The 13,980-nt window shown below is 41.5% G+C and overlaps 1 protein-coding gene across 1 annotated transcript in view; it reads left to right on the top strand.

Annotated features, from left to right (window-relative positions):
• Window positions 1–13,980, top strand: part of LOC124594839 (probable ubiquitin carboxyl-terminal hydrolase FAF-X) — a 300,957-nt gene that overhangs the window by 72,191 nt on the left and 214,786 nt on the right. The gene's annotated exons all lie outside the window — the stretch shown is intronic.

Here is a 13,980-nt window from a genome sequence, read left to right as displayed (position 1 = left end):
AAAAATACAGAGTTGTCTTATATTTGAAGATTAAACTACTGCTGCCGAGATCAACATTTTGACATTGTTTAAGAGATTAATATAGTGTCATCTTACGTTCCAAGAAGCATCTTTGGCTATTGAGGTTTTACAAATTTATTTTGAAGAATTCCAAAGGGTAGAGCCTATCAAACAATACTTGCATGTGAATAGGCCCGAGGATTCTCAATATGCCAAAGCACTCGATATAATATCGACCTTGCACAATCACTTGATGTTTGACATGTGGTACTAGTGCAAGAGATGGATAAGTGAGAAACTATGAACTAGCCTCTTCAACAGTATAAAGCTCTGCTTAAAAACAGACAATTTTGTGAAACACAGGATGAAATAGTATTAAATTCTATTAACGTGAGCAAACTTTCGTTGAATTTGAACTGGTTTTCAGTAAAAGTTTCCATACATGTTCGGGTGTGGTATACATACATTTAAGCCTATTTTAAGTAAAGGTAACATTCAAAGGCTGAAATTTTGTTTTTCATCATTCAGAACCCAAGTCAGTATTTCATTTGGTTATGAGACCCTAATGATTTCCTGAGTGTGTTCCTAATGAAAAATTTGGTCACTGTTCTCATATTAGAATTCCAAGGAAAAACATTTCCGGCTTTTAATCAGCTTTAGACCAAGATAGTGACATTCAGATGAAAGGAGAAAGAAAATTAATCTAGAATTAAATGTCTAACATACGAAATAAATCACATTAAACTGAAAGCAGTTGTAATCACAAGAATAAATTACAGTGGAAAGACCCATTGTGAAGATAATACCAGTCGATGTCACTAGATTGAGGAACAAGTGAAAGTTCGAGAATTGAACTGAATCAACATTGCGATCTTTTATTTATGTACTAGTTATTGTTGTTATATATGACATGCACCCTAGAAGATATTACTGTTTGTTTCCTATGTTGCTCAAGCACAGCACTGCAGATGTTGGAGGAGAACAGTGACACCAGGGGAGTGTTGATTTTGTTGTGCTGTCAACCATGAGAATCTATACTTCATACTTTGGCTCTTTATGGATTTCTACCTTGTTTAGACTGCAATTTGCGTGAATCCATCTGCAGTACAGTCGAACTGTCTTTAGAACTGGTCAAATACTCATTTCCTGCAGAAGATGCTAAAAGTCTAGATTGGGGCCAGTGGTGTACTTAAGCATTTCGTGCATTAATGTTGTCGATGCTCACTGCTAGATAGGATGAGAAAAATAAAGGATGTGTCAGCTTACGGTTCTACACAGCCAGTGCAAGAGCAGCAAGCAGATGATACGTATGGAAGAAAGAGACATTGCAGCATTCTCATGTCAGTATAGAAACGAAATCCGCAATGTATTCAGGAAAAGAAGGAAAAAAAGAAAAGAAAGCAGCTGTGATCTCAGGTCCCAGTGTATTCACAACCTCAGAAATCTCAATATATTCAGAAGAAACAGCCAAATATTTTCAGTATATCCATTGTGGACAACCAACTGCGACTGTGATTTAAACTGGCATTTATTTGGTAATAAATATGCAATCAGTCCCTTTTTATGATTTATTCAACCATGAACACCAAGTGTAGCTACATATTGTGTTTATTTGTGTACATAGTGTAATAATACATGTTATAAGAAGCAGTCTGATGTGAATATCACAAGGCAGTGCACTGTAAGTACCTAAAACATAAAGAAACTTTCGGATTCGTAAATGTTTCATTGCCGATTACCAGATTTCCATAATTTCTGCCAGATACACCAGCACTGCATCTAGCTACACTTGATCCACAAGATCATGTTTCGATAACACCTCCATCTGAAGATGAGCGTGCGGTGGTTCAAAAACATGTTCATGGTTGAATAAACCATAAAAATGCGACTGGTTGCGTATTTATTACCAAATAAATGCCATCCGAATATTTGCGACAATGAAGATGTAAGTTTCATAGCTGTCCTGGTAGGATGATGATTAAAAATTGTGAGAGGTACCACGTTCAACAGGTTATATAAGCCAAAAGGCTGATGAAAATAAAAATAAATATAAAGAATTTCCTTCTGTTTATTTTACTTCTCCGTGTATTACCAAAATGTAGACAATATTATGAAAAGGACTGTTGCTACTCACCATACAGCTCAGATGCGTGTCGCTGGTAGGCACAACAAAAAGACTGTCACAAATATAGCTTTCAGCCAGTAAGGCCATTGTCAGAATAAACTGCGTACACACTTACGCAAATGCAGCTCACACACACGACTACTGTCTCAGGCAACTGGACTACAGTGCAAGCAGCAGCAGCGGCGCATGATGGGAGTGGCGACTGGTTGGAGGTAAAAAGGAGGCTGAGGTGGGAAGGGGGAGGGATGGTAGGGTAGGCATGGCGGGCAGTGACGTGCTGTTGGAAAGCGCAGAGGGACGAGTTGGAAAAAGGGTAGGGCAGCTATGTGTAGTCAGAAGGTTAGAGGGAGTGCGGAGGGGGGGGGGGGGGGGGGGGGGATACCTGAAGAGGAGAGAAATATAACGTATAACGGCTGTTGCAATGGAGGCATGAGGGCTGTATAGTGCTGGAATGGGAACAGGGAGGGGGCTGGATGGGAGAGGTCAATGGCTAAAAGAGGTTGAGGCCAGGAGGGTTATTGGAACATAGGCTATATTGCAGGAAAAGTTCCCACCTGCGCAATTCAGAAAAGCTGGTGTTGTTGGGAAGGGTCCATATGGCACAGGCTGTGAAGCAGTAATTAAAATGAAGGATGTCATATTTGGCGGCGTGCTCAGCAACAGAGTGGTCCACTTGTTTCTTGGCCACAGTTTGTCAGTGGCCATTCATGCGGACAGACAGCTTGTTGGTTGTCATGCCCACATAGAATGCAGTGCAGTGGCTGCAGCTTAGCTTGTAGATCACATGACTGGTTTCACTGGTAGCCCTGTCTTTGATGGTATAGGTGATGTTTGTGGTCAGACTGGAGTAGGTGGTGGTGGGAGGATGTATGGTACAGGTCTTGCATCTAGGTCTATTACGGGTGTATGAGCCATGGGGTAAAGGGTTGGGAGCAAGGATTGTGTATGGATGGACGAGTATATTGTGTAGGTTCAGTGGATGGCGGAATACCACTGTGAGAGGAGTGGGAAGGATAGTGGCCAGGATATTCCTCATTTCAGGGCACCACGAGAGGTAGTCAGCCCTGGCGGAGAATGTAATTCAGTTGCTCCAGTCCTGGGTGGTACTGAGTTGCAAGGGGAACACTGTTCTGTGGCCGGACAGTGGGGATTTTTGATGTGGTGGGAGATTGGAATGATAAGGTGTGGGAGATTTGTTTGTGTACAAGATTGTAGCAGATCAGTCACGTTGCAAGAAACCGGACAGAACCACTTTGAAATTTACCTGTTGAGCAATCAGCAGCTACACTCACGTATTGCTGACGTGGTAATGCTACTGAACTGTGCGTCTTCGATTTGGCCGACCAGTAGGGAGGTTTTGAAGCGATCAAGTGGGGGTGGAACCACGGCCAGCCGTTGGGAGCGGACATGCCGTCCGGTCTCTTCTGCTGGCAGCTTCTGACCTGACCAGACGTTCTCCTCTCCTGCTCTCTTGGGCGGCAGCCAATTCATTTTCGGCAGCTTCTCAGGCCTGCCTTTGCTTTTTATGGCATTAAACATCCATGCACTGAAAATACGTTTGATTTTTCACCTCAACGGGTGCCTACGGCTTTCCCCTCCTGGCCAATCCTGACATGTTTACAACATTATTGCAGAATTATATATCACGTGTTATGCATTATTTCTATTAGAACTAATACTCGCATAAGAAAAACATCCACTAGAAATCTGATGACAGATGCAATCATTCTAATCCATACAAAGGATGTGCCCCTCACATATTAAAAAAAAATACTCACTCCCATGTAGGATTCGAACTGTGATCTATTGTAAGAGTGTTGCTGACACTACACCATGCCACAAAGGTGCGGTGCGATGACGTCTTCACTGATCTGGATATACACTGACCTAACTGCTATGACCTTTCCCAGCAGCTCATATTTACATGGCCCCCAAATAGATTGTTGTCGCTTCCCATATTATTAGCCCTAAATAACTCCATTATTTTCATCACAACTTGTTTGCAAAACATTTCACCCACTTGCATTTTGACAATTATTTTTCAAAGTTAATGGAACATTTCATCTCATAATCCTATGTATTTGATTTTGCAATTTTACTGTATGCTTTAATATATATTTCACTTCAATATGCAAATTTGTTAAACAAATTAAGAAATCAAACCAAGAGGTTAGTACCGAGAAGTGCCTACTTAAAAGCATATACTCAGAAGTGGCAAATTTTTTATCATAACCGTCATTTAATACATAAATTCTTGTTGCTCCGTGGACAAAATAATGCAGATGAAGACTTAAGCAAAAGGAGAAATTACAAACAAAACAAAATTCACGTAAAATTAATACTAGAGATAATGAATACAGTAACAAGGACAAAAATATAAAATGAAAGAATGGAAGGAATAAAGTAGAAGTTAATACATAAAGATAATTAAAATAACATGAAAAAAATTGCAAATGACATAAGAATGATAAGACAGAATGAGAACATATGAAAAAGTTAATATAAAGATTAAAATGATGTGGCAAAGGAGTAGGAAATAAAAAGTTAAATTTAAACCAATTAATTGAATAATAGTAACGATCAAAATCAGTTCAATAAAGGTTTAAAAATAAAAAATTTAAATCTCTTGATTTGATTGGAACCCACAATCTTTTGCATATAATGTCCTGAGTTATTTCTATTCTTTTGACAGAAACTTAAAATTCCAAGTATACTTGGGCAATTTAAGAACAAACCTCTGAAATAATAAAAACTTGCTTATATCCGTTTCAGCACTGATAGATAAGTGTTTGGGTGCCAAAGAGCATCCAGTCCGACACTTGTAACCTGCCTGTCGTATTTGGTTGAGGTTGTTTCCACTAGACATCATCTTTACTGTATGCAGCTTTGGATAATCGACAACAAAATGCACACTTGTTTAGGCAGTGCTTTTAAAAATTGATGGCTATAGTGAACTGGAGTTAGGCATCGAATTTAGCACCTAGTAAAGAAAAGAAGAATGTGATGTTACTTTATTAGAGACAGAATATAATATATATATTTCGTATGGCTAATAGAATACAGCAGTAAGTAAGTAGTAACACAAACAACGTATAAAAACAATGAATGGTCAATGTTACAGGCAACAAACAATTATTAGATCTAAAAAAGGAAGTAAAACACAAAATACACAAAATTACATAGAAATTATAGTAATAGCATCTAGTAATAGGTTTTTCAGAAGGAGAAGAGTAGACCAGACTCATGGTTGTATGTCCAACTCCCTCAGCCAGCCAGAAGCATCTCCCTCCAGCAGGTGCAGCTCCTGCATTGTGCCAGGGAATCTCCTCGTAGGGCAGTCCGTTGCGATATGATGTAGAGTTTGTGGATTCTCACAGTCGCAGTTGGGTGAGTCAGTCTGTCCCCATTTGTGCTTCCAGTAATTACATCTACCATAGCCTGTTCGGATACGATTTAAAGTTGTCCAAGATTTTCTGGGAAGACCGAAGCCCTCGGGCCATACGGTTGGGTCCGAGACTAAGTTAGGGTGATCAGGGTTAGACATATCCCATTCCAGACGCCAGGCTTCGTCGATATCATAATTGTTCTCGATCAGCTGTTGCCCTAATCTCCATGATGGCTTACGGGACTTGGGCCTGTGGCTGGGATTCTTGCAGTCTCCGTGTAAGGGTAGGTCACGGTTGTTAGCACACTTTTGCCATTCCCTTTTCAGTGCAGATCTTCGCCTTAGATGAGGTGGGGCTATGTTAGCCAGTACCGGGAGCCATTGGTGGGGCATCGGTTTAATAGTGCCTGAGATGAGCCTCATGGTGTCGTTTAGCTGGGTGTCCACCGTTGCTGTATGGGTGCTGTTTAGCCAGACCAGAGTGCAGTATTCAGCCACCAAATATACTAGTGCAAGAGCAGATGTTCTGAGAACTGTGGCGCTTGCTCCCCAGCTACTTCCAGTGAGTTTGTGTAGGACATTATTTCTGGTTTTGATTTTTGCTGCGCATTTGTATAAGTGCTCCTTGTACGTCAGAGATCGGTCCAATGTAATTCCCAGATACTTTGGGAGGGGATTGTAGTTAAGCAGCTGGCCTCTGAACTCTACGTGGGGTGCATAGTTTGCCTGTCTGTTGTTGAGGTGGAAACAGGAGACTTGGGTTTTAGAAGTATTAGGTCTGAGCCTCCATGTTTCGAAATATTCATCAATTTTGATAAGGTCTTCCTCGATGATTCTTTCGGAATTGTGGAAGTCTTGATGTTGATATGTGAGAGCAATATCGCCTGCATAGATGAACTTCTTAGAAGATGTCTCTGGTAGGTCTGATGTATATATATTAAAAAGTAATGGAGCTAGCACGGATCCTTGGGGCAGGCCATCATTTAACCTATATTTCTTGCTTATCTCTCCATCTAGGTGTACTTCAAAAAATCTATTTCAAAGCATATTGTTGATTAGGGTAGCCGTTTTCTTGCAAGGAATAATGCGTTGGAGTTTAAGAATCATTGCCTCCCTCAACGCTGTGTCATATGCTGACGATAGATCTATGAACACGGCGACTGTCTTTTTCTTCCTTTGAAATCCACTCTCAATATGTGTGGTAAGAGATAATACTTGATCACAGCAGCTCCGACCAGGTCTAAATCCGGCTTGTTCAATAGGAACGAAATTCTCAGTAATGGGTTTTATTCTGTTGAGAATAAGTCTCTCCAATAGTTTGTAGCATACACTTAGAAGAGCTATAGGTCTATAGTCCTCTGGGAGCTTTCCATCTTTGCCAGGCTTAAGAATGGCGACGATCTTGGTTTGTTTAAATAGTGGTGGTAGTGTTTCCGATCGTTGGATGTCATTGTAAAACTGAGTTAGCCACAGTAGAGCTCGAGGTCCTAGGTGCCGTAAGAACTCGGGGTAGACCTCATCTAAACCAGCCGCTCTACCCATTTTCATTTCTTTCAGTGCTTCTGTGATCTCTAGGATGGTAAAGGTTTTTGAGAAATTGTTGTCGGGTGTGGATTGTCGGAGCTTGGTTCTCAGTTCTTTCTTTACTTTCTTAGTCTTATCCTTGTTGCTGCGTGGTGTTTTTCTTGTAAGGTTGACTATTCTGCTTGCTACCTCTTTGGGGTGTATGTTGCCACCCATACAGGTTTTAATGGAGCTTTCACCTAGGTTTTTAAGAAGGCACCAGGCTTTCTTGCTGGAGTGCTTGAAGTCCATATTTTTCATGAGAGTGTGCCACTTTTCTTGTCTTGCTGAGTCCAGGCATTGGAGAAGCTCGTCCCCCATTTCAGGATCGTTGTTTTGCGAATATGCATTATATAGGTCTATGCATTCTTGGCTCCAGCCGGGAATATAAGTTTTCCTGTAGCCTCTGGGAATGTGTTTTTGGCAATGGCTAGGAGTAATCCCACAAAGCGGTTGTAGTTCTTCGATGCGGGTGGGATCCATTGGATGTTGTGGTCCATTTCGGCGGTAAAGGCTTCCCAGTTGGCTTTGCCAAAATTCCACCGGGGTTTAGGTGTAGATCTCACTATTGGAATCTGTATACCGACATGTAGCAGGACGGGCCTGTGCTGGCTACGAGGAAAATCGGGCAAGATCTGTTTATTGCAGCGTAATGGTAGCTTTTTGGCGTCTCTGGAAACAAAGCACAGATCGGGGTTGTAGTCTGTTTTTCATCTAGCCGAGTGGAAAGGCCCTTTATCCTTTAGATCATGGATCAAGAAGACGTCTTCTATGTCCGCCCATTTCATTACTCCCTCCCCATCCTCATTGGTGTTGTTATATCCCCATTGGGTACTGTGGCTGTTGAAATCGCCCATTATCACTGTAGGATGTTGTATGTTGGAAATAGCAGAGTCATTCCATGACTGAGTTGGGGGTTTGTAGAGGTTGATGACTTAAATATCAGCAATTTTTGTTCTTATGACGTAGGCGCTTGGGTCAGTGTGTGTTTTTATATCGTGGACCTGGTCAGTGTTGTTTTTAAAGTAGGTGGCAGTGCCATAGTTAGCGTGGTAAGTTGCTGCAGCAAGGGAATAGCCTGGAAGTTTGCATCTATTTTTCAACTGCTTTTCATCGGCGCAATGTGTTTCCTGGAGCAAGACAGCATCCACTGAATGGTTGTCCAGGACTTTAATTAGGTAGTCAGATTTAGCTCTACTCATTCCTTCTATGTTGAGTTGTAGGATTTTAAGGACATCTCCAATGTCCTTGGTCAACGGGTTCTGAGAGGAACCGTTGTTTCGGGTATTCGCGTTCATGTCTGTGCTGATTCTGTAAAGCTGGGACATCCTCACAGGTCTAGCAGCCAGATTTGTAGACTATTTAGCCGTGATAAAAAATCACGTTGCCCAGGATGCACCACGGGGAGGGTAGTCTACATTGCACCCCACAGAACATAATGAAAGTTTGTCAGTTGACTGGCAAGTGCTCGCCAGTGATACGAAATAGAAACTTCCACTGTGCTCCGCACAGCCCATCAAAGATATCTGTTCACAGAAAATCATTGTGAAATACATGGTGTGACTTCACAGTGACACATAAACTAAAAAAAAAAAAAAAAAATCTTCAGATTGCAGGATATTTGGGTTGGTCTGTTGCACGAGTTTACTTGAGTTTTATTAATAGTGATCTTCAAAAATTTGTAACGCTTTTCATTTTGAGCTTTAAAAAGCTATCTTTATCTCTTCCTGTAAAGTGCAAAAAGTTATTTAAAATTTTTTACTTCTATTCTTAAATGCCTTGTTCGTTCTACTTGTAGTTTTGTCAGGTATAGGTCACATGACTGTGAATGCTTACAAAACTGTTTATATGCTGCAGATCTGAAATTGGTATTGTGCTATTTATGTCATCATCGAACTGTATCAGAAAAGTAAGATAATGCTGAGAAACATCTTGACTCATTCAAGATACTTCTCAACAGAAACAGTCATTTGTTGAAAGCTTAAGTGGAACCAAAAGAAGAAGACAAAGATCATTTTGAAAAAAACTGATAGAGGTTTTTGTAAAAGCAAAGATTCCATTAAAAAAGCTCATATTATGTAGAAAAATCAGTATTTTCTTATCAGCCGGGCCCCCTGTGTAAAATGAATTGTAATGACATTTTATAATGAATTATTCCTAGCAAGCTGCAAATAGTTTAATTGGTAATCCTTCTTCCTTACAAGTTAGTTTTGGCTATAGTGTCTTTCTCAAGTAAACTTGTGGATGTTACAGGTGGTACGTCTACCTCAGTTTTTAAAAGTTGAACATAAATATCAGTTTACATATATAACATTATTAGAGAAGGAAAGTTGCTACTCAGCATATAGTGGAGATGCTGAGTCTCATACAGGCATAAGGAAAAGACTCTCATAATTAGAGCTTTCAGCCATTAAGGCCTTTGTCAAAAAAGCACACACACACACACACACACACACACACACACACACACGACTGCAGTCTCAGGCAACTGAAACCACATTGTGAGCAGCAGCACCAGTGCATGATGGGAGAAGACAGGGTGTGCTGGTGTAATGACGGCTGTGTAGAGCTGGAATGGGAACAGAGAGGAGGGCTGGATGGGTAAGGACAGTGACTAACGAAGGTTGAGGCCAGGAGGGTTATGGGAACATAGGATGTATTGCAGGGAAAGTTGCCACCTGCGCAGTTCATAAAAGCTGGTGTTGGTGGGAAGGGTCCAAATGGCACAGGCTGTGAAGCAGTCATCGAAATGAAGGATATCATGTGTGTCACCATGTTCAGCAACAGGGTGGTCCACTTGTTTCTTGGCCACAGTTTGTCGGTGTCATTCATGTGGACAGACAGCTTGTTATTTGTCGTGCCTACATAGAATGCAGCATAGTGGTTGCAGCTTAGCTTGTTAATCACATGACTGGTTTCACAGGTAGCCCTGCCTTTGATGGTATAGGTGATGTTTGTGGTCGGACTGGAGTAGGTGGTGGTGGGAGGATGTATGGGACAGGTCTTACATCTAGGTCTATTACAGGTGTATGAGCCATGGGGTAAGGGGTTGGGAGCAAGGATTGTGTAAGGATGGATCAGTATATTGTGTAGGTTTGGTGGACAGCGGAATACCAGTGTAGGAGGTGTGGGAAGGATAGTGGACAGGACATTTATCATTTCAGGGCACAACAAGAGGTAATCGGAACCCTGGCAGAGAATGTAATACAGTTGCTCCTTTCGTGGGTGGTAATAAGTTATGAGGGGAATGCTCCTTTGTGGCCGGACTGTGGGACGTTTTGAGGTTTTGGGAGATTGGAATGATAAGGCACAGGAGATTTGTTTTTGTACAAGGTTGGGAGGATAATTACGGTCAATGAAGGCTTCAGTGAGACCCTTGGTATATTCCAAGGGGGATTGCTTGTCACTGCAGATACGATGACCATGGGTGGCTTGGCTGTATCGAAGGGAATTCTTGGTATGGAATCGGTGGCAGCTGTTGAAGTGGAGTTATTGCTGGTGGTTAGTAGGTTTGACATGGACGGAGGTACTGATGTAGCCATCTTTGAGGTGAAGGTCAACTTCTAGGAAGCTGGCTTGTTGGGCTGAATAGGACCAGGTGAAGCAAATGGAGGAATTTGGGCAGTGTGTCCTCACCTTCTATCCATATAGCAAAGATGTCATCAGTAACTCTGAACCAGGTTGAGGGGTTTAGTATTCTGGGTTTTTAGGAAGAATTCTTCTGGATGGCCCTTGAATAGGTTGGCATTGGATGGTGCTATGCAGATGCCCACAGCCATACTCCGTATTTGTTTGTAGGTAATGCCTTCAAAAAAGAAGTAATTGTGGGTGAGGATATAATCGGTCATGGCGACTAGGAAGGAGGTTGCTGGTTTGGAATCGATAGGGTGTTGAGAAAGGTGGTGGTAAATTGCAGTAAGGTCATGGGTATTAAGAATTTTAGTGTACAGGGAAGTGGCATCGATAGTGACAAGCAGGGCACCTGTGGTAAAGGGACAGGAACTGTGAAGAGTTGGTGGAGGAAACGGTTGGTATCTTTTATATAGGAGGGTATGTTCCAGGGAATATGTTGAAGGTGTTGGTCTGTGAGAGCCAAGATTCTCTCACTGGGGGCACAGTAACTGGCCACAATGGGGCATCCTGGGTGGTTATGTATATGGGCTTTAGGAAGCATGTAGAAGGTAGGGGTGTGGGGATTGGCAGGGGTAAGTAGAGATGGACTCCGGGAAGAGGTTCTGGGATGGGCCTAAGGATTTGAGTAGTGACTGGAGATCGTGCTGGATTACTGGAATGGAGCCACTGTGGCAAGGATTGTAGGTGAAAGTATCTGACAGCTGGCAGAGTCCTTCCGCCAGGTAATGCTTGTCGTTGAAAACAATAGTGGTGGAGGCTTTGTCCGCAGGTGAGATTGTTAGGCCGGTATCAGTTTTTAGATGGTGACTGCAGTTCTTTCTGCTGATGTAAGGGTGGTTTGCATGTTGAGGGATTTGGGGAATGATGGTGAGGCAAGGTTCAAGGTTACGAAATTCTGGAAAGTTAACAGAAGGTGGTTTTGGGGCAGTGGGGATGGATCACGGTTGGATGGAGGAGTGAACTGGTGTAGGCAAAGTTCAATATTGGTCTTTGGTTGAGTCTGATTGGTAGGGTTGGTGATGGAAGAACTCAGCCAGCTGTCAGATACTTCCACCTACAAACCTTGCCATGGTGACTCCATTCCAGTAATCCTGCAGGATCTTCAGTCACTACTCAAATCCTTAGGCCCATCTCTGAACCTCTCCCCGGAGTCGTCCATCTCTACTCACCCGTACCACTCCCCATACTCCTACCTTGAGTTCATAGTTTTTAAACTATTAGATAATTTGTCAAACTCAGGTGATGCAACATGCAAGTGACATTGGCATCGGAGAATGATACCTGCTTTCTTTCCTTTGTTCCAGTTACCTGTGTACCTTGTTCCCAAGGCTCATAGGAATTGTAACAAATACTGTTGTTCTAGAGTTTTCATTAATTTTTAATTATCATGGTCAAAAACTTTGCCAGCTCATACTTCACCCTGACTTGCAATGTTTTATGTTAAATGTCTGTTACACCTTTAAGTACACTGATAATATTGAAAATTACAATACCATTAAATATTCTTTATTAACATTTGAAATGTATCCCATATTGTTCAATAGTGATACAAGAAATTATTTAAGTGTAGAGCATAGAAACAATATTGCAAAACAAAAAACAGTATGTACTGATACTGCAGTGCTGCAATAAATTTTCTTACGTGCTCTGATGAATTCTTACCATTGATTACAATAGGAAACAACAGCATAAGTTGTAAAATGCAGAAGAGACAAAATAACAATTTGTCTGTGCTACAGGGGTTGATAATATGCCGTGCCAGAAATGCTACTTATTATACAGTTGTGTGTTGTTATTAGTGACTTAGAGACAAATGATATTTTTGGTGATAAGTGTGTCGACAACATTTTAAAATGTAAAAAATCAGTGCCCACTTTTCAAAATAATGTATTTGTCAAAAGTCAATTTACTTGATGTAACTCCTGGAATTCTCCTGCCACATTTCTTGTTGTAATTATGTCTGGGTGTGCAGCCATATCCTGTCGACATTCTGCACGATATTTTGACCAAGAGACATCCGGCCATCTTCAGAGCCCAGTTCCATTCACAGTATGTATAGAAAATCTGACACATGGAAAAAGTTCTGGCGTCTCTTGGCACATGCGGACGGCGATGACGTGTGGGGCAGACAGCAATGACGTGTGGGGCAGACGGCGATGACGTATGGGACAGCTGAGTTGTGCATGCTGCCCTCAGTGGTGGAAGTGAGAGATGATCTGATCGTTAATTGTCAAATGACCGCATCAACTCCACTGTGACTGGCTAATTTTAATTATAGGATTCCAGTTTTTATCTAGTGAAAAGCCGTTGTCACGATTTATAGGATTTATCGGTGGGACTGATTTCCGCTGATTCTTTGATAACTATATCGCAGAAATTGGAAACTGGAGTTGAATGTCCCATGGAAATACAGTGTTCTGCTACTGCTGATTTTTAACAGTTGCCGAAGATGGGTTTATCTTTCATGTTCTGTACAACGCTCCTGGACAGTTCGTGTTGTCTGGCGAATATATGCAGCAACGCAATCACAGGGAATTTTGAAAATGCACACTTTCTTCAGTTGTAAGTCTTCTTTAATGAAGCCAACCAGAGCCAAGCTCTTCACTGGTGGACAGGAGATGACCTTGATGGAAGGAAACAGTTGATTTATGATCAGTGTCTTCACTGCATTGCTTCTTGCTTTAATAGTTGTTCATGGCCTAACGAGAAGCAATGCACTGAGGACATTGATAACTGTAAATGTGTCTTCTAAAATAGGCAGAGTTCTTAGGAAAAATAAAATCAAGGTTATCTTATTTCCAGCAGCAAAAAGGTTGGTTCTGGTCGGATCTGTTAAAGACAACTTAAATAAAGAGCGGGCATTTACAAAATTCCATGCGAGTGTGGTGCTGCATATATAGCCAGATGACTCAAATTGTTCAGGAGTGTTGTACAGAAAAGAGATACACCTGTCTTTGGCAACCATTTAAGATCACGGAACACTGTATTTCTATGGGACATTCTATGGAATAAAATAGAACAAAATTTTAGCTCCAGTTTCCAGATTTCGAGATTTGGTAATCAAATAATCAGTGGAAACCAGTCTTGCTGATAATCTTATAAATCGTGACAACGGCTTTCAACTGGATAAAAATTGGAATCCTATAAATTAAATTATCCAGTCACAGCATAATTGACAGTGTAATTTGATACTTAATGATTAGATCATGTCTCCCTTCCACCACTGAGGGCAGCACACACAACTCAACTGACCTGCACATGTAATCACCCGACA

The sequence above is a fragment of the Schistocerca americana genome, chromosome 2, assembly GCF_021461395.2.
Source record: "Schistocerca americana isolate TAMUIC-IGC-003095 chromosome 2, iqSchAmer2.1, whole genome shotgun sequence".
In the NCBI taxonomy this organism is placed as follows: domain Eukaryota; kingdom Metazoa; phylum Arthropoda; class Insecta; order Orthoptera; family Acrididae; genus Schistocerca; species Schistocerca americana.
This window is presented reverse-complemented; position numbering and strand designations above follow the sequence as displayed.